Below are 19,908 nucleotides of genomic sequence, written 5' to 3' on the forward strand. Positions count from 1 at the left end.
TGGTTCTGTGAAAGCATTAAGCGAGGCTTGAAAATTCTCTTCCAACACAGAGATGACATTGTTATCTGCAAACTGAAGTTCCACAAGTGAGGTCGGTGTTGTTTTCTTGTTAAGATTTTAATAGGTTTGAAGTTCGAAAGTTTTCCATTGTCTTGTAGACAGACAATGTCCGCATCACAGAGGTTTGTTCTTAAGATGGAGAAAAGAGTGGAAGCGATGATATCACTGCTTGACTCAACCTCAAAGAGTTGTCATATTACCAATGATGAAGGCCGCCATCAACATGTTGTCTTGGAGGACATAGAGGATGTTGTAGAAACTCACTGGATAGCTGACCTTTAACAGTGCCTTCCATAGCGTTTTCCAACTGAGTCGGAAACCTTGGTAGGATAAATGAAGGCCAAAGAGTGGTTGGTGTTGTTGCTGGCCTTTCTGTTGAAGTAGCAGAGTGAAAATCATGTCTACAGTTTCATTTTTTGGTAAGAAGCCAGAAAAGCTTTCTGAAAGGACTTCCTCAGTGGGAGAAGCTACTTACCTCTGATTTGGGCAATGAACTTCCTGGCAATGGAGAGTAGGGAGATGTCTCAGTAGTTCTTACAGTCTACAGAGTTTCTTTTCTTGGAGATGGTGATGGAAGCATCCCTGAGATCAGCAAAAATTTCTTCTTCATCCCAGATTTTCAGGAACAGTTGATGGAGATGACAGATAAGCATTGCTTCTCCAAGTTTGAAAATCTTTGCTGGAATCCCAGTACTCCTGCAGCTTTTTTATTCTTCCTATATCTCATGATGGCTTCAACTTCTGTCACAGTTGGGAGTCAAAGATCACCTTTGATGGGGTACTGGGGGATTTCCTCCAACATGTCCTCATCATGAACTGTATTGCAGTTTATGAGTTCTTTGAAGCTCCATCAGAGGCTAATGTTTTCTGTCTCACAAAAGGATTCCATCAACTTACACCCAAGAGTAAAAAATTATTTTTCACCTAAACCTTGAAATTATTCAGATTCCATTGCACCAAGAATTATTACCCAATTTCCTAAGCTGTAGACAATAGCAGTTTACAAGGAACAATTTACCAGAAATTATCAGAATCAATAAATTCCATCTCTGGTGTCCAGGATGCATCTTTAGCATTACATGGAAAAACAAAGCCATCAATAAAGAAATCATTTAAGTTCAAACAATGTAGGCATGCTGGCGCAAATTAAGGAAAGAGATTTTTCTGGCTTGAGCATGTAGATATGTCGTCCCGTTTCCCTATCTACGTATCAGTCGAAGCAAAACACTCAGACATAGTATGGCTTTACCTCCATCTTTATTCTGGGCCCTAGAGGGAGAGAGAACAATCATCCATGTGCACAGAGACATGAGTTCGCGGTCTTCTCTCAAACAGCAGTTTCTTAAGGAATTATACAGTCATTTACAGGGAGGAGCAACATAATATAACATAACAGATAAGGCAACATACATATTGATTGGGTGACCATTACAAGCAGCGAGTGTCAATATAAAGATTAAGCTACCTGCTGTTACACAATGAGTAACTGGATTCGCATAATGAATACTTTTCACCATGTTAATTGACTTTACATACTGAATGCTTTTCCACCTTGTTAACACAGGACGCTTGCCTCCAGCACCTCATTGTTTACTGCAAGTTCTTATCTGATATGAGTCATGCTTAGCTGAACTTTTGTTTCTTAAAAATCAAAACTTAACTCTTTCCCTACTTGTTCATACTTTAGACACTTTCTCAGATAGGAGAAAAGATGGTTATATCTCCAAAAATGTGTTATACAGGGCAGTTGTCTCTGCCAGGAGACCACTAGGGTGCTCAAAGCTCCAATTCAAGGATGCTGTCAAAAGTGACATCAGAGTACTTAAACACTAATCATGTTAAGTGGGCAAGTTTAGCTGACCATCGGTGCAAATTGTAACATGAATGTTGAACAGAAAGTTGTCACCACATGGTTTTAGAAGTTCCAAAGCAAATACCAGCCCTGAAAGCTAATTGTCAGCAGAAATTACCCTGCACTATATTAAGAGATATTATGATGGCTGCATTTGTAGCAAACTTTGCCTTTCTAGAATTGATTTGCTCAGTCATTAAAACTTCAGTAGATAATCTCATTGGATCTAATCGAAGTTCCGGGGCTGCATTCCCATCATGACTCTCAGTTTAGCAGCTGGTCAATCACTTAAGTTCAATGTGATTTTGGCCACAGGCTATTAACTTTAGGACATCTAATCCCCAGACATTATGCACCTTTCAACCAGTGTCAATAGATTCTAGATGATCTTGGAGCAGTACAGTGATTTTACACAGTGCATTTGATGTCACAACAATGAAAACATTCGTACATTGATAATTAGCTAAAGCAGTCATCTAGGTCCAATTACACCCTGGAGAACTTAATCAAGACATCAGCCTTACTGTACTTCAAAAGAATAGATGGACTTCAAAATTAGATAAGCACATAGCTTTTCAAACAAGACCCACTAGAACTAGACATAACTTCACCAAAATATTTTAGCATTATTAAAGAGAAAATTTTTACACTTCAACAAAACTTTGTAACCATAGGGTGGATCTTATAATACAAAACAAATTGATATAAAATTGATACAAAATTGGCTGAGTGATATAAAACAGTAATGGTCAATGGATATTTTTAAGGCTGAGGGAAGGTTTGTAGTGGAGTTCTCCAGTGATTGGTATTGGAACCCTTACTTTTCCCGATATGTGTTAATGATCTGGATCTTGGTGTGCAGGTGACAATTTAAGTTTGCAGATGACACTAAACTTGGAAGATCTGTAAAGTGAGGATATCATGGAACTCAAAAGATATGGTCAAGTTGGTGGAGTGGGTGGACAGATGGCACTATATCACGATACCACTATTTCGATTTATTACTGTGCGAAATGTAATCATTTTTAAAAACAAACAAGCTTGAAAAATCTCAAATTAATCTCTGACTAGTTTCTTTGCTTCCTAATTGATGTGACTCTCCCTCAAAAATTAATACTGACCACCTTTGGGGAAACATCTGAAAGCCTGAGGAAACTGGAAATTAATTAGATGCTCCAGATTATTCAATTGCTATCACTGTAATTTCACTTGGATTATACTTAGTTACCATATTGCCATTTGTCCCAGAGTGTTGGCAATTTGTATGATTGTTACACTTATCCTCTTACCAAAGTAGTTGAATCAATTTTTTCAAACAAGCTCAATTTTAAATACTCCCGAGCAATGGAATATTGTTCAGTCTTTCTTCATAAAGTAAGCCCTTCATCACAGGAATGAGTCAAGCTGGCAGACATGAAACACACACACACACCTCTAGTGGAACAGACACCATTACACTTTAAATACTTTATATTATTATGGCTTAGAATTCTGGATATTCCAATTGACACAAAGCATAAATTGGGCATAACCACTTTACAAAAAAAACAGTAACATTGAATGTCTTATCAGTTACAGCTGTTAAGTTTAACTTGAGGAGCAAAGGAGACTTAAGATACATCAGAATGGGGAAAAACTTTCAGTTGTCACATCTTTACTGGTCAGAAGTTAAAAAGTAGTGCAAGTTGTTAGTACTGTAGAATGGTTAGGGGAATATTATTTTCTCTCTGGTACTACCCAGTAGATTCCAGTGGAAAAAGTATAATGGACTTTCTTACCAAGAGGTCCACTGCAGAAGGCCATAATAGTCACTGAAAAACTGAAACAGCTTTTGGCAGAGCATCTTAATTCTTAAGATTAAGTAAACTGGAAGAATGTATTTAATTTTTTGTTGCATTTCTATTTTCTTTGCATCTGTTTAAGGCAGCAGGCATTCACCATGATCTCGGCACAAAGGCCAATATTCGGCATTAGAGTCAGAGGTCTACAGCACAAAGAGGTCCTTTGGCTCATCATGTCCCACCAGTCAGAAATAACCACCTAACTATTTCAATCTCATTCTCCAGCACATGGGCCATAGCCTTGGGCCTCGCAAATGCACATCTAAATACTTAGAAGTTGCAAGAGTTTCTGAGCGTTCAATCCATTAGCTTAAACTTATGTCTCTGGTTACTGATCTCTCCATCAAGGACAGACATTACCTACTGTCTCCCCTATCATTGCCCTTCATAATTTTACATTATACACATGCTTCACTACTGTTTAAACTCATTCACCGGCTGTAAAGCTTTTTGACCAGCATCCAGAGGAACTACAATTTCTACCAGTTGAAAATGGAGACGTTCCCTCATCACAGATGATCTTGATCTTAAATTGAAAGAGAATTCACATCAATATTGACTCTCAAGAGTCTCAAAATCATCAGCAAATCATTTCCGCTCACTATTTGCAGGCTGAAATCAGCTTGTCCAATATTAAAAATTTTCAGCTTCCAATGATATCACCGATTCTAAAACTTGCTTCTTCCGTCTTTTTAATTGCAAGGGATCTAAGTGCCCTTGCAATTGCAAAAGGTTAGTATGTAGGTACAGCAAATAATTAGGAAAGCTAATAGAACGTACAAAAAATTAATGATCATCCAACTCTTGTGTACAACCTTCTCTTCTCTCCATCGTTGATAGCTGAACTTCAGTGTATGGGCATCAGACTCTAATTCTTACTTTAAACCTCTATGCTTTGTTAGCTTTCTTTTAATGCCTAAGTTCACATCATTTGACTAAATATTTACCATTTAAATCATCTTGGTTTGACATCAATTTTTGTCTGAATGTGTTTCTGTAGGGCCACAACACTGTTCACAGTGGTACATAACTGCTCCATAACTTCAAAAGACTGAAGCTGAGATTGTTTTTCTGGCACAAAGGTCAGAAAATAAGTTGAGAGTTTCAGAGGACATAACTATCTTATTGTGGCTTCCTTAAGGAGTGGGTAAGGATCTGACAAATAGTGTATTATGAGGAAAATGTGAAATTGCCCAGTTTGGCAGGATGACTTAAAAGCATATTATTTAAATGTGAGAAACTGCACAGCTCTGACATAGAGGATCTAAGTGCCCTTGCAATTGCAAAAGGTTAGTATGTAGGTACAGCAAATAATTAGGAAAGCTAATAGAATGTTATCATTTATTGCAAGGGAAATGCAGAATAGAAGCAGGGAGGCTATGCTTCAATTATGCAAGGCACTTGAGAGACCACATCTAGGACACAGCGTGCAGTACTGAGTTCCTTAATAAGAGCAGGACATAAGTACCTTGAATGCAGTTGAGGTGTTTTAATGGATTAACAGCTGAAATGGATAGGAAATCTGAGGAAAAGTTGGACAGGCTAGGTTTGCATCAGTTGGTGTTTAGACTTGCTTGAAACCGTTTAAATATTCCTATTTTTATACCTGGTTAACCACTTACCTTACATGCCTAATCACTCTGTCATTTCATGTACTAGGCCACAAAGATAACTTGAGACATCAGTTGTGCAATCTCTCAATTTAAGTAATATATTAGAGAGATCAGAAAAGTGAAGTGGATAAATTCACATTTTTATCCTTTGCATTCTGTCAAATTTTCATCTATTTATTGAACATATTGGTAACTCCATGCAGACTCCTGGTGCCCACTTCCCTACCTGTCTTAGGTACAGATAATTTGGCACCTACTTATTAGGTTTCTTCATCTAAGTCATTTATATACATTGTAAATGGAAGAGGCCCCAGCATGGATCCCTGTAGCATTCCATTTGTCACATCTTACCAACTTAAAGATAACATATCTCTTCACATTGTCTACTTCCTATTAACTAACCAATTATCTAGCCGTGCTAATACTTTACCCCTACTCCATTAACTCTTATTTTGTGTAGTAACATTTGTTGGCATGCAGTCAAATGCCTTCCAGATCCAAACAGTTAAATTACTGTTTGGCAGAAGAATATTTAGATGATAAATTAAAAGGAACACAAAGGTTTAAAATTTACTGTTTTTAAAGAAGGAATTCTGAAACCAGAAGTAAATACCATGATACACAGCAGAGTAAATAATTTTATGGTAAACCTTTGGTGTTCATTTAGCTTCTAACTCAAGATACATTGCCAAACTAAAATTGCTAGGTTATTCCTTTAATCCAAACTGCAAAAGCACCCTTTTTCTATTAAATACATTTTAATATTTCCAGTCAAGACGACATTTTGACCTTGATTCAGCTTAGGGATTCTGGCAGCAATGAAAAATCTTTTAGTTGTACAATTAGAGGTGGTTCACCAGGACATTGCCTGGGATGGAGAAATCGAGCTATAAAGGAGAGACAAGACAGACTTAGGTTGTTTTCTTTAGAAAAGATGGAAGGGGTTAAGACTGAAATAAAGAACATTATGAGGGGTACAGACAGGATGAAGAGAGATCAGCTATTTTCCTTGGTTGAGGGGTCAATCATGAGAGAGCATGGTTTTAGGGTAAGGGGCAGGAGATTGAGGGGATTTAGGAAAAGAACTTTTTTCCACTCAGTGGGAAGGTAGCAGAAACTGGAAACCTTACAACTTTAAAAAATATTTAGATGAGTACTTCAAATACCATAGCATTCAAGGATAAGGGACAAGCGCAGGAAAGTTGTGATGAGCACACTTTTAGTGGTAGTTATGTTGGTGCAGACGTGATGGGCCAAAGTACCTTTCCTGTGGTTTTTGAATATATACAGCCATAGTCTTGGACTCTGTTTCAAAATATATTAACCAAAAGCTTAGATGCACTAGAACATAAAGTAGGCTTAAGCTTTTCAAGAATACAACTGCAAATCCTAAATAATTTTAATAAAATGTTGATTAAACAAAGGTACACTGAAATATAATGACCAAGATCTTTCAGGAATAGAAATGCCCCTTTTTACAGCACCAGCTATCGTATTCAGGTAAGTTTTAAATGTCACGCCTTTTAATAAATGATTGCCAGTTTGGAAGTGGGCAAGTGATTAAACTGGTTGGCAGGTGACCTGAGTGAGCTGCAGTTAAATCAGTGGGCAGGTGGGGCGAACACATCAAACGTTTGAACTTCTGAGGCACTTCCCATACGTCAAGACATATGTCAGGAAATGTACGTCAGTAACCCGCAGATGTTCCAAGTCTGAATCTGGAAACTGGATAATTTGGTACCAAGCCACATTGAACTGGTTTACACTGTAGATGATGCTATAATGATTAAGAAAGTAAATCAGCACAAGGACATTGATAGAATCCTTATGGTGTGGAAGCAGGCCATTCAGCCCACACTGCCCTTCTGAAGAGCATCCCCCTACCCTACCCCGTAACCCTGAATTTCCCATGGCTAATCCACCTGGCCTGCACATTCCTAGACACTAAGGCAATTTAGCATGGCCACTCCACCTAACCTGGACATCTTTGTACTGTGGGAGGAAATTGGAGCACCTGCAGGAAACCCAGGCAGACTTGGAGAGAATGTGCAAACTCCACAGACACAGTCACCAAAGGCTGGAATTGAATCTGCATCCCATGCGCTTTGGGGCAGCAGTGCTAACTGCTGAGCCACCATGTTACCCGACATTGTGTGTCATCCTAATAATTCATACGTTTCCTGATGTTTTGGATTAGATGCAATACTCAAAATATGAAGATAGCGATTAAATGTGTCCACAATCAGCCCTAAATTGCCCAGGAAAATTGTGGAGGCAATCAGAGAGAGCGAGCGCGTGAGAGAGCGAGCGCGCGCGAGAGCAGGAGAGAGAGAGAGAGTGGGAGAGAGAGAGAGAGAGAGAGTGGGAGAGAGAGAGAGAGAGAGAGTGGGAGAGAGAGAGAGAGAGAGAGTGGGAGAGAGAGAGAGAGAGAGAGAGTGGGAGAGAGAGAGAGAGAGAGAGAGTGGGAGAGAGAGAGAGAGAGAGAGTGGGAGAGAGAGAGAGAGAGAGTGGGAGAGAGAGAGAGAGAGTGTGGGAGAGAGAGAGAGAGAGTGTGGGAGAGAGAGAGAGAGAGAGAGAGTGGGAGAGAGAGAGAGAGAGTGGGAGAGAGAGAGAGAGAGTGGGAGAGAGAGAGAGAGAGAGTGGGAGAGAGAGAGAGAGAGAGTGGGAGAGAGAGAGAGAGAGTGGGAGAGAGAGAGAGAGAGTGGGAGAGAGAGAGAGAGAGAGTGGGAGAGAGAGAGAGAGAGAGTGGGAGAGAGAGAGAGAGGGAGAGAGAGAGAGAGAGGGAGAGAGAGAGAGAGTGGGAGAGAGAGAGAGAGTGGGAGAGAGAGAGAGAGTGGGAGAGAGAGAGAGTGGGAGAGAGAGAGAGAGTGGGAGAGAGAGAGAGAGTGGGAGAGAGAGAGAGAGTGGGAGAGAGAGAGAGAGTGGGAGAGAGAGAGAGAGAGTGGGAGAGAGAGAGAGAGAGTGGGAGAGAGAGAGAGAGAGTGGGAGAGAGAGAGAGAGAGTGGGAGAGAGAGAGAGAGTGGGAGAGAGAGAGAGAGTGGGAGAGAGAGAGAGAGTGGGAGAGAGAGAGAGAGTGGGAGAGAGAGAGAGAGTGGGAGAGAGAGAGAGAGTGGGAGAGAGAGAGAGAGAGTGGGAGAGAGAGAGAGAGAGTGGGAGAGAGAGAGAGAGTGGGAGAGAGAGAGAGTGGGAGAGAGAGAGAGTGGGAGAGAGAGAGAGAGTGAGTGAGAGAGTGAGAGAGACTAACACTGAGGTTTTGCTCTTCCAGTGATCCTGTTTCTTTTGCTCTGTCTGCACATTAACACAGAATCTGACTGAAAGTGCAGCCAGAATAGGGAGGGAAGGAGAGAGAAGTGATTGTGACAGGACTCAAATTGAAGGAGAGTTTATGTAGGTCAGAGCAGGCCCAGGGAGTTGTTAATCAGCTTGATTGAGAGGGGTGCGCACCCACTGTTCCATCTAGAGTTTCAGCAAGGAAAAAAGAAAAAGACAGAGGGCTGACAGGTCAGAACACAATTCAAATCAGCCACAATCTAAATTGTCGAAGGGCTAAGGGCCTACTTGCTGATAAGACTGTATATTGGAGGTTCATGAAGAATTTTGTTTTCCCACTTTTCCTTCAATAAATTCTTTCCTGTTCAAGATAATCAGTTCAACAAATCAATGTAGGAACTTTAAATGGATTGCAATTGAGATTGGACTTCAGCATAGCAAGAGGTGGCAGCTTGTTCCATTGTTGGCCTCAAAATGTTGAAATATGAACCTGCAGAATGCAGACTGCCACAACATTTGTTCACACAAATCTGCTTTTTCTGGAAACAGACGAATAGATACTGCCTTGTAACATAATCTTAAGATGCCAACAAAATTTGATATGTTTGAACAAGTATATGCACAGGCATGCAAACTATCATAAAACCATGAACTGCAGATGGTGGAGATCTGAAACAAACAAAAACAGAAATTTCTGGAGAAACTCAAGTCTGGCAGCATGTTAAGTGCAGTTACCCTTCTTCAGAACTGCACATTATCATATCTCATAATTAAGTGAAATTTCCCTGTTAGCTGTGAACTCCACCAATAGTTGCCATTACATTTTCCAAACACTTTACAAAGCAACATATAGAAACTCTAAATTGGAAAATGTTAATAGTATCATTCCTACAAACCAGACAGAACATCTTAGAACTATACATGTTGCATACCTGTTCTATCAGAATAATTCTTTATTCGATTAAAGTATTTATTTAAAGTAAACGGAGGTACAATCTTGACAATACACTTTGGGATAATATACTGGTATTAATTCAGCTGGTCAGAGATCCAGCCCTATTCCAGCTCAACTTAAATGGAATAACATTTTTAAGAAACACACTAATAAACACATTCCAAACATAGAAATCCAAGTAGTCATATTGTACCTGAAAAGTCAGGTCTGTTCCTTTCTCCACAGATTTGAAGTGCGTCTCCTGCAGGATGAAGATTTTCTTGGGACTGCTTTCACAAGCCTCAAAATATTTTAACAGGGTAACTTGTACATTATAGAATCAGTAGTAATTTTACTAAACCAATGCAAGGGGCAAGAAAACCTTAACAGGGAAAAAAAAGTCAGGAGATAGCTCAAGAAAGCTCAAGAAAAGTCAAGCTATACCACAGAGGGGGTAATGTAGGACATATAAACCCAGAATTCCATGGACATTGAAAAAAAAAGAGTAAACAGCAGAAATAGTGTGCTCATAAACTGGCTGGATAAAGAGAGCCAGAAGTCAAAAAAGAAATAAGAAGAATTAATATGAGTAGATACTAGCCAAAAAGGGAATTTCAAAACTCTTCCAATGGCATAGAAACAGGGAAAGGGTGGTAAAGCAAGGACGGGAAGATGAGCAGGATCCAAAAAGTGGGACTATCCATGGAGGAAGGCGGCATGGTTGATGTACTCAACCTTTAACTTTTTACGCTGAAGATAATGCCATTTGAAATAGAGGTGGTGCTGTCAATAAAGGCCAAAGCAGCAAATTGAGCCCAGTCCCATTCCAAGGAATGGATTCTGGTGTTTAGCACCTTGTGTAGCCCCACCTCCAAAGTTTCATCTATTCCTCATTAACTTCCACAGCAACCTGACCATTTATGCTCACTTTGTAAAGGTCTGTGAGGAAGGGTGCTTCTCTCAGTTGGAGTTATTTCTTTCACAAAAGGGAGAGGATTGTCATACTGGAGGTCAGTCATTTCAGTTCCAGGATATCACTGCAAGATCCCCTCTGTGTATTGTCCTAGGCTCAACAATCTTGAGCCCGGCAAGGGTTATAGGAAAAACACAAGAAAGTGGATGAAGCCATGATCCTACTGAATGACAAAGTGGCCTACAAATGTTCCTATTTATTTAACCTCCTTTTTTAATCAACCAGCTTAGATATGTTATTACACACCTCTGGAGGAGGGGAAACTTGAACCCAAGTCTCTCGATCCACAGGCAGAGACCCTACCACTACACAAGAGTCCTCTACTGCTGTTCCTTTATCTTATGGTCTTATTATCTTCAGCTGTTTCATCAAATACTTTCCTTTTGTAAGATCAAAAAGGTGTTCTCGCTTGCGGAAGAGTCTAGGACCAAAAGGCACCATACCAAAATAAGGGGTCGTACATTTAATACTGAAATGAGGATTCCCTTACAGCCCTTTGTAGTAAAGAATCCCACAGATATGTTACATACAGAAGAAATTCCTCCTCACCTCAGTCTGAAGTGTGTGAACCCTTATCCTGATGTCATGCCCTGTAGTCCTAGACTCTTCCACAAGAAAATATCTTTCTGCATCTATCTTGTCAAGTGTCTTAAGAATTTTGCGTATTTCAAGAAGATCACCTCTCACTCTTTCATACTGAGTATAGTACATATATTCAGAGTACAGCCCTAACCTATTCAATTTCTCATATGACAGTTCCTCCAAACCAGGTATCAACCTAGTGAATTTTGTCTGGACTGCTTCCAATGCCAGTATATCTTTCCTTAAATAAAAGGGCCCAAAACTGATCACAGTAATCCAGCTGTGGTCTGACTAGTGCCTTGTATAGTTTTAGCACAACCGTCCTTTTATACTCCATTCCCCTTCAATTAAAGGCTAACATTCCACTTGCTTTCCCTATTACTTGCTGAATTTAGATGCTAACTCAGATTCATAGATGAGGACCCCCAAATACAGCTGCTCTGTAGCTTTCTGCAATCTTTCTCCATGTAAATAATATTTCAGTTTCTCTACTGGTCCTGCTAAACTTCTCATTTCCCTATATTATATTCTACTTGCCATTGGATATTATACATTCACTTTTCTCATCTAAATCATTAATATAAAACTGTAAAATAATTTTTACCCCAGCACCGATCCCTGTAGCACTCCACTAATCACAAGTTGCCATCCTGAAAATGCATCTGTCCCACCTTTATCCCAAGCTCTATTAGTTAGCCAACCCTTAGCCTGAAATGAGGTACCCTATCAACCACCTTCTGAAAATCCAGAAATACTACATCCATTGCTTTCCTTTTATCTATCTTGCTTGGCAGGTATGATTTTGCCTTCATGAAGCCATGTTGATATTAAAATTTCCAACTGCGCTATCATATTCTTTAGCTTAATATGTCAATGGGAAAATATTAGTCTAACTGGTCTAAAGTGATCCATTTTTTTGTACCTTTCAATTTTTAAATAAAGGTTTTACATTTTCAATTTTTCTATCCATGGAACTTTTCCAGAATCTAAGGATTCCTGGAAGATGACTACCATTGCACCCACAATTGTTGTAGCTGCTCCTGTTAATATCCTAGGATGTACTTTATTAGGTCCAGGTGTTGTCCCACTTCCGTCTCAGTTGAAGCAAAATGCTCAGAGACACAGTATAGTTTTACCTCCGTCATCTTTATTCCGGAATCTGGAAGGGGGTGGAGAGGGAGAGGGATCGTCCATCTGCATAGGGACATGAGTCTTATACACTTTCTCACAGGAGACCTATTGATCTTCAGAACCATAAATTTCCCTACCACCTCTAGCGATAGTTAGTGCTTTCATTTCCTTTCCTCCTTTTGTCCCATACTTAGGAATTCTGGATTGCTATTCGCATCTTCCACTGTGAAGACTGGTGCAAAGTATTTATTTCATTTCCTGGTTTCTCATTTTTCCAGGCTCATTCTCTAACACCCTAGGTTCACTTTGGATTTTTAAAAATATATATAGCCTTTGTTTTAACTGGCACTCTTGATAAACTGGCAAAAATATACCTCAAATACTGAAGTTTACTGTATTATTGTCTAATTATTAGTTTTTAAAATTCATTTATCTTAACATAAACATACTTGTCCAATTGAATGCCCAAGCAAAATATTAACAGTTGATTAAATTTCGAATCAATTTCTCCTCAAATACCGCAATGTCCAAGTAATCACTTGAAGATGCAAGTTAGAAGGCTCTGTGCCGGTACGTTTTAGTTAAGGCGAAGTTACATTTAAATTATTTATGCTGTAAATAAAGTATAACAGTGATATGTATATCCCTGATTATATTTCTAATAGTGTTTTAACTTTAATTAATATGGGCCTCAGTTGTGGGTAAGATTAGATCAGATTAGATTCCCTGGAAACAGGCCCTTTGGCCCAAGTAGTCCACATTGACCCTCCAAAGAGTAACCCACCCAGACCAATTTCCCTCTGACTAATGCACCTAACACAATGGGCAATTTACCATGGCCAATTCACCTGACCTGAACAACTCTGGACTGTGGGAAGAAACCAGAGCACCTGGAGGAAATCCACGCAGACATGTGCAAACTCCACACAGTGGCCCGAGGCTGGAATTGAACCTGGAACCCTGGTGCTGTGAGGCAGTAGTGCTAACCACTGAGCAACTGTGCTGCCAAATGTGGTCTGACAAGAGCATTATAGAGCTTCAAAAGTACATCTCTGCTTTTATATTCAAGTCACTCAAAATAAATGCCACCTTTGCATTTGCCTTCCTAACTACTGACTCAACCTGCAAGTCTACCTTGAGATAATCCTGGAATCCTACCCTAGAATCCATTGTGAAGGATGAGATACCTGATTACTTGGAAGTTTATGGTAAAATAGGGGAAATCAGCATGGTTTCATCAAGGGGAGGTCATGCTTGACAAATCTGCTAGACCTCTGAGGAAGTAACGAGCAGGAAGAGCCAATGGATATTATCTATCTGGACTTCAAGAAGGCCTTTGAAAAGGTGCCACACAGAAGGCTACTGAGTAAGATAAGGGCTCATGGTGTCAGAGGCAAGGTGTTAGCATGGATAGAAGCTTGGCTGGCTGGCAGTAAGCAGAGAGTGGGATAAAAGGGTCCTTCTCAAGATGGCAATCAATGACAAGGTTTGGTGTTGGGACCACAATTTGTCACTTTATACATTAATGATATAGATGAAGGAATTGAGAGCATTCTGGCTAGGTTTGCAGATGATACAAAGATAGTTAGCATTGCAGGTAGCATGGAGGCAGCGGGGAGGCCGCAGTAGGATTTGAACAGGTTAGGATTATGGACAAAGTAGTGGCAAGATGAAATACAACGTGGAAAAGTGAGAGATCATGCACTTTGATGTTCTAAAGGAGAAAATTCAGAAGTCTGAAGTGCAAAAAGACTTGGGAGTTCTAGTCCAGGATTCTTTCAAGGTAAACTTACAGGTTGAATCAGTCTTTAGGAAAGCAAATGCAATGATGGGATTTATTTTGAGAGGACTCGAATATAAAATCAGGGATGTATTTCTGGAGCTTTATAATGCTCTGGTCAGGCCACATTTGAAGTAATGTGCCGTTTTGGGCCTCATACCTCCGGAAGGATGTACTGGGAGAAGGAGCGTCCTCAGAAGAAGTTCACAAGAAGAGTTCCAGGAATGAAAAGGTTAACATATGGAGGAGGATGAGGGGGGATCTAATTGAAACATACAGAATACTAAATGGCCAGGACAGAGTGGTTGTTGGGAAGATGTTTCCTTTTATAGGAGAGACTAGGACCCAAGGGTTTAGCCTTAGAGTAAAGAGAAGACCTTTTAGAACGGAGATAAGGAGAAAGTTCTTCAGCCAGAGGGTGGCGAATCTATGGATTTCACTGCCACAGAAGACTGTGGAGCCCAGGTCATTGAGTATATTTAAGACTGGGATAGGGTTACAGGGAAAAAGCGGGAAAATGGGGATGAGAATCTTATCAGCCATGATTGAATGGCAGAGCAGACTCGATGGGTTGAATGGCCGAATTTCTGCCTCTGTGTCTTATAGTCCAGAATATTTGATCAATTGGCATATTCCTGGTTGCATAGGTGCCTGATAATAGAATGTTTACTGTACTTTGGAGAAGCTTTGCTGTCTGTCTTAATATTACTTCCAAGGTTATCCTCAATTTTCCCAATCCTTTCGTTTACTAGTAATCTTTGCCACATTGAAAGGAAAAAAAAAATCTGTTGCTATCCTTAACTTGCCTGGTTTACTTACCCCCTTCCTAGAATCCTTCTTTCTTACCTTATTTCCTTTTTGCTGTGAGCCATGACTATTTTCTTAAACATCTACCTCAGGTCTTTAACAGCCTTTGCTGCTAACCTGCTCCCCAGTCCACTCCAGCCAGCTGCACTCTCTTTCCTTTGTAATTACTGCTTTATACACATGCAGTTGTACCTGACCCAAGTTCCTCCCTCTCAATCTGAATTCCTAATTCTACACATTATCACCACAGTTTCTGAGGAGATAGAATGGAGTAAAAATCAGATTGAAGCAATTGGCCCTTCAAGCCTGTTCCCAGGTTATGGTCGTAGTTGATCATCCAGCACAAGAGTCTGGATTCATTAACAAATATATGATGAGATGTAGAAATATTAATGAGTATTGCTGGAAATAAAAATAATTGTCATTTTTTGTCTTGCAAGATGATCATACGCATTCACATGCATTTGTATGGTTAATTCATCTATTTTGTTACGAATATGCTTATTTAAAATCCATCAATTGTGCCCTTTTACAACATTTCTCCCCTCCCAACTGTCCATTTCTGTGCTGTACATCTCTCAGACTTCCCCCAATAATTTCTTTTGCTTCATGAACTTAAACTTCTCTTTTAATTTTATTAACATTTTGTAAATCTGCATTAATTCTTGCTTGAACATTTGCTGGACAATTTGTACAGCGCAAATTATACTGATAATTAATTTAGGATCATCACTTACGACACATTTGCATGAATTGGAAGCTACAAGTATTAGAACACAAGATCTTAGTCTTTTCAGAACACATATGCACACTGCAACTGTTTCATAATCAACAAAATAGGTAACTATCATAGCTTAGCTTATTTCTCAGCACAATGCCCTGACCAGTCAACCAGCCTGGTTTAAAATTTAAAATCCTAGCAATTAATTGTCAACCAGCATTAATAAGTACATTCTTCGCGACAACATCTCTGCCAGTCAGAATTAGCCTGCCAAATAATGATCACCGGGATCAGATTTTTAAAAAAAATCTAGTAGAAAGCTTTTATTCAAATAACTTAGTGAATGTGTCTATGTAATTTCTAGCTGCTTTGTGTTCTGCTGAAGCTTTATTTCCACATGTTTAATTATCTCTTTCCATGACACCTCAAACTTGGTAACCAATTTGAAATATAGTTACATGATGTGAACTATTCAGTTCATCTTAAAGATTCCTGACAGGTTAATCAACATTGGTCTAGTCAAAGTTATTTGTTCTCTCTCCTCTGAATCCACTCCATTATCACTCCGTCCAATATATCACCTTCAGGTTTATGCATAACTTTCGGCTTATTCACTTCTTTCTAAATGTCACTTGAAGCCTAAAATTTCAAGATCTGGTGGTTCTATTTCTTTAACTTGTGAATGGAGAGAAGGTTTCCATCTCATATCTAACCTGATCTCTCTATCCAACTACAGCAATAATTCCACTCTCTTGGCTAATGACAATGAATGATGTGTCCATTTTGCAGTGCTACCCATGGTGTTGTCCTCTTTGACATGATTGTGATGACAGTTCAAACTTTTGGGTGGAGCCAAGTGTAGGAATGAGGCTGGTATGCCACTGCAAACAAAGTGGCAATGCTGATAACTGATCTGGCACACCACTGAGAACTAGTGCCAGTAAGTCAGGAATAATTTAACTAAGCATGGAATGAAAAATTTATACAAACTTTTGGTTTTTAGCCAGCCTATTTAATAGTACATTCAACACATTGCATGAGGTAATATACTTTCAGTATTTGTAAAAAATACCTATTTGAGCCAGCAGGGATTAAGCAATCTTTTAAAGCCACACAAGTGAGAAATATTTCACACTTTGGCAAAGCTGTTGCTTAGCTCTAAGCATGATTACTTTAGACAGTCATGTGATGAAAAGCAGATGTCAGAATTTAAAAAGTAAGATGGACAAAATTTTTCTGAAGAGTCCAGTTTTCTTGAATACAATATAGGAATACAACACTTTAAATAATATATTCTTAGAACTACTTACACTGAAGTAGGCAGTATCATCTAAATGTATGCAATATCAGGTTATGCAAACCAAGACTTGTGCCCTTCATAACAAAAATAAAGTTTAATTAACTTTCAACACTAGTTGTCATGACAAACAACCAAAGAGAAAGTGATTAGGAAGAGCAAAATCCTATGACCATAAAACTTCTGAATTACCGACTCCTACATGAACCACTAATCTTGACATTGATCTCCATCAATGAACAACTTCTTGACCTCTGTCTCCTTTCTGCAGTGCTGATGACTACTTCCAGATGAATGAATTGCTGGTCAGGACTGTTTTGGTCACAATGCTCTGCTTCACTATCATATTGGAGGTCCAAGAGAGTTGTAATTTGGAACTGATTAAGGTTGGAGCTGTCAAATGCCTTGTCAATCTCCTGCAGCTCTGCTCTCCAAGTCAGATTTGCAAGTGTCTAAGGAGGCTTTAGACCATTCCTTATTCCTCTACTAGTGCTGTTGCTACTATGGACCATGAAAGCAAGCATACAGGTACATCAAATAGTTAGGAAACGTCGTTGCAAGGCAGTCAGTGCAACCGTACAGGGTCTTAGTGAGACATCACTTACAATAGAGCATGCAGTTTTAATCACCTTATTTAAGAAAATATACAGTTGTCATAGGAGGGAGTATAGTGAAATTTCAACAAACCGGTAGCTGAGATATAGGGTTTCTCATGAGAAGAGATTGAATTTAGAAGAATGAGATTCAAGCTCACTAATGTGATAACATTCTGACAGACAGAGTTTTGGTGGGAAGGAGAAGAGCAAGAGTTCCTACAACAAGGACTTGCAGTTTTTGGATACAGATTAAGGTTTTAGGGCCTAAAGAGGAAAAACAGTTTCAAAAGGTGGTGAACCTGGACAATCCTCTACCATGTAAAACTCTGAAAGTGAAGTTGCTGAACAATTTAAGACAAACAGATTTCTAGAAACTAAAGGCATTAAAGGGTATTGGGGGGGGGAGGAGAAAGAGAGGAGAATTAAAACAGAGGATCAGTCATGATCATTTTAGACAGTGTGCTTTTGCTGTAGTTTCTGTGCATAATCCTCAGTGCAGATCCATTTGAAGATGTCTTGACCGTTAAGACCGGGGATAAAGAAACCGAAACCCAAGTTGCTTCACTCGGCTGGACAATACGCAAACACCCAAATAAAATTTTACACTCATTCCCAACTACTTCATAAGTTATATAGCAGGTGCATGGAGAAAGTGAGGACTACAGATGCTGGAGATCAAGGTCAAGAGTATGGTGCTGGAAAAGCACAGTAGGTCAGACAGCATCCGAGCAGAAGAATCAATGTTTTGGGTAAGAGTCCTTCATCAGGAATGAGGCTTGTGAGCCAAGGGGGCTGAGATATAAATGGGAGGGGGTGGGTCTGGGAGGAAGAAAGCTGAAAATATGTGATAGGTAGATGGATGTGGGCTGGATAGTAATTTAACTGCTTAAAAACAAAACATTACTCAAAATGGAGTATGGGTGCATAAGGAAGAGAAAAATTACTGTGAATTCTATCATGTTAAAACTTACATATTTCAAAATATTGGCAAAGTTATTTAAAAAGATCACAAAATACATTTTACTATTTGCCAGTAGATTCCATGTGTCATTTCCGAACAGAAAGTTGAAAACTATTTTAACCAGTGCATTCTAATTGTGGCTTTTAAACCCATAGTTAATCAGACACCCATGAATGACTAATGTTGCACATAACTAACATATTTAGGGAGGGGTTTCTGCTGTGACAAACCTTACTTAACCAAAACAAATAACTTACACAAGTTTTAAATAGATGGGTATACCAAAGCCAGAAAAACATCACACAATAATCCACAAGAACAGAATGAGGTTTTCAAAAACAGTTATCCTTTCCCAATTATGGAAGTCCATGTTAGGAAGGTACACTTACAATTTCAGAGAGATTTTCAGTGGAAAATCACGAGTTTTGCATCAATATCAGGCACAATGACATGAAAGCACCCATCTTGAATAGTTTACACAACGCATTGAAATGCAGTAGAGGGATTGCTGCATTACTGAAAATGCTGTCTTTCAAATGAAACCTATAATCAAACTGCTTCCATCATCCAATATTAAAAGTCACAACACCAGATTACAGTCCAACAGGTTTTTTGGAAGCACTAGCTTTCTAAGTACTGCTCCTTCATCAGGTAGTTCAGCCAATATGTGAATGTAAAAGATTGAAGTAGACAAGCTGAAGAGCAGGGAACTCTGGCATCATGACATTCAAACCCTTTACTGACAACAAATATTAATTGGTTATTTATCGGAATATACCATTCCAGAGGATTTGCCCTGCACAAATGGATAGGTATGGTGTTGGGGTGAGGAGGAGGGGGGAGACAGGGGGGAGACATGGGAGGGTAGGACAGAGCCCTTCCTGGGTACAGGGGCTGCACCACCTCGCAAACAAAACCAGGCCCAGGAGCCTCTCACCTGCTCTCCGGCCGGGACTTGAACGTCTCCTCACATCCGCATCACTTTAACGACTCTTCCTGCAGCCGAGAGGAGAGGCCAAAGCGGCTCCACCAACTGATCCGACCAGCTCGGGGCTAGGCCCGACTCACAGGGCCGCCGCCGTCATCATCATCATCACCTCATTCCCGGCCCGCCAGCTTCACACGAGGCAAAGAACAAAAACCCAACTTAAACCCCTTAAACTCAAATGCTGTGTTCCGTATCTAAACCATTCTCCTGCCAGCGCACACTCTCCTTAAGCCGCAAACCTCCGAATACAAGATGGCGACTCCTCAGGGAGCGGACATCGCCTCCGGTTCTGCCCCGCCCCTGCACCTTCAACCCCGCCCACATAGTCCCGCCCTTATAGTCCCGCCCTTACAGCCCCGCCCCCGCCCCCGCCCCCGCCCCCGCCCCCGCCCCCGCCCCCGCACATTCAACTCCGTCCCCGCACGTGCAGCTCCACCCTCACGGCCCCACACCTGCACCTTCAAGCTCCGCCGTAACAGCCCCGTCCCGGCAGCTTCACAGC

General features: G+C 40.1%; 1 protein-coding gene across 1 annotated transcript in view; it reads right to left on the minus strand.

The window, feature by feature from the left end:
* The window catches only part of yes1 (YES proto-oncogene 1, Src family tyrosine kinase), an 80,844-nt gene extending 61,165 nt beyond the window's left edge, over positions 1-19,679 (minus strand). Inside the window, exon 1 of the mRNA XM_043688227.2 lies at positions 19,356-19,679. The gene's annotated coding sequence lies outside the window, so the exon portion shown is untranslated. The remainder of the gene's footprint in view (positions 1-19,355) is intronic.
* Positions 19,680-19,908: the final 229 nt, after the last annotated feature.

The sequence above is a fragment of the Chiloscyllium plagiosum genome, unplaced genomic scaffold, assembly GCF_037043375.1.
Source record: "Chiloscyllium plagiosum isolate Xiang-an unplaced genomic scaffold, Cpla_swu_hap1 HiC_scaffold_4, whole genome shotgun sequence".
Taxonomy (NCBI): Eukaryota; Metazoa; Chordata; class Chondrichthyes; order Orectolobiformes; family Hemiscylliidae; genus Chiloscyllium; species Chiloscyllium plagiosum.